The sequence below is a fragment of the Colobus angolensis genome, unplaced genomic scaffold (assembly GCF_000951035.1).
Source record: "Colobus angolensis palliatus isolate OR3802 unplaced genomic scaffold, Cang.pa_1.0 Scaffold19, whole genome shotgun sequence".
Classification (NCBI taxonomy): domain Eukaryota; kingdom Metazoa; phylum Chordata; class Mammalia; order Primates; family Cercopithecidae; genus Colobus; species Colobus angolensis.
In genome coordinates, this window is record NW_012115043.1 from 12159460 (window position 1) to 12161668 (window position 2209).

The following is a 2209-nucleotide window of genomic DNA, read 5'->3' on the forward strand; positions in this document are numbered from 1 at the left end:
TTCTTTTTCTTTTTTTTTTTTTGAGACAGAATCTTGCTCTGTCACCCAGGCTGGAGTACAGTGGCGTGATCTCGGCTCACTGCAACCTCCGTCTCCCGGATTCAAGCGATTTTCCTGCCTCAGTCTCCTGAATAGCTGGGATTATAGGCGTGTACCACTACGCCAGGTCTAATTTTTGTATTTTCAGTAGGGATGGGGTTTCAGCATCTTCGGCCAGGTTGGTCTTGAACTCCTGACCTTGTCACCCACCCGTCTCAGCCTCCCAAAGTGCTGGGATTACAGGCGTGAGTCACTGCGCCCAGCCCCTAATCCCACTTTCATTACAGGGCTCTCTCTAATCAGCATCTGCCCAGGGGCTGGTTTAACCAGCCACTTTGCACTTTAAGCAGCTGCTCTTTCAGCCACCTGAGTCTCTTCCTCACATTTGCCAGTTTAGTCCCCAAACTAGCCTCCAGAACACATCCAGGTAGAAGAAACCATGTCTGCTTTCTCAAGAAATACCCAACGTCGCTCCTGCTTGATTGACTTCCTCTTTCCTAGGTTCATGCTCTCACACCTAAGAACGAGCAGGTGAGAAGATACTGTCCAGTTCTTGCCTTAAAGGAGGATGATCCTGCCATCTTGGAGAAGACCCACTCTGGCACTTGCTTCTTTAAGCGACTAGGACTCCCAAATCTGCAGACCTAGCATCCTGCAGTGTGGCCATGGTCCAGCTGGGCAGCCAGAAAGAAGCTCATTAATTGGGATGGAGCTTGTCTCCTGTTTCTAGTTTCTTCATCCAGAGCAGAATTTTTCAAGATGTGGTCCAAGGACCACCTGAGTCAGGCTCACCCCAGGGCTAGGTGAATGTCCAGAACCACTGAAGCAGAATCTTCATGCGGTGGATTCTAAACAAAACCTACATTTGGAACAAGCTCCTTAAGAATTATTCTGTACAATAAAACATAAAAAACAGATGCCTAGAGGTATTATCAGGTTGGTGCAAAGTAGTTGCATTTTTTGCCATTACTTTTACGCCAATCTAGTATTATCAATTTATTGCTAATTGACACAGATATTTAGACAGCTCTTTGAAAACTTATATTTTTGGCCAGGTGCAGTGGCTCACACCTGTAATACCCATGCTTTGGGAGGCTGAAGCAGGAAGATCACTTGACTGAGGCCAGGTGTTTGAGACCAGCCTAGCCAACACAATGAGACCCCATCTCCACAAATTAAAACACACACACACACACACACACACACATTTTTGTCCAATGGCAGACATCTCATAATCAGCAGAGTGAAGACTCAAACTCTTTGTCTTGTGTTCCTTCTGCTATGCGACAGCTGCCTTGCTTTTGTCTGTCGAACCCTCAGGGGCAAAACCTTGCAGAGCCTGTCACCTGCTTGACACCAGAAAGCCCCATCACTTTTTCTGGAAGGTGAAGAGTCCCTGGATTTCTCTCCACCTCTTAAATTTCCTATCCCTGTCCTTTCCAAAACGCATGCTTCAAACCAAAGAATCCTGAAATGTATTTTAAGCAACTGTAGGATAAATATCCATGTAACCCAGATATGAGGTCATTTATGTCAATCTTCCCTCACCAGTCCATCCCCCAGCAAACGGAAGTGATTGCATACGAATTTAAGTAACTGTTGACTCAACTCAGCTTTTTGCACCAAACCAAAGCATAGTGGAGATTACTGCTCACTTCTGATTGGCTGTCCTTGATAGCACATCTGCCTTGGTCCATTCGGTTGTGACCAGGGACATAGGCCACCTGGGCAACAGAGACTGTAGGGGGAACAGTTTCACTGAGAGTGGCAGGCAGAGCAGTCACCATCCCTAACATTTATAGTACAATCCCCAAGGTGGTGAAGTCCCAGAAGACTGCTGAAAGTACATTTTATTATAATAACTAGCATTCCATATAGTTTAATATCATTTGCAGACTCACTGATGCTTCAAGTTGAAACAACACCCTCAGCCGGGAACCATAGCTTACGCCTGTAATCCCAGCCTTTTGGGAAGCCCAGGCAGGCAGATCACCTGAGGTCAGGAGTTCAAGACCAGCCTGACCAACATGGTGAAACCCCCGTCTCTACTAAAAATACAAAATTAGCTGGGCATGGTGGTGCACGCCTGTAATCCCAGCTACTTGGGAGGCTGAGGCAGAAGAATCACATGAACCCAGAAGGCGGAGGTTGCAGTGAGCCAAGATTGCGC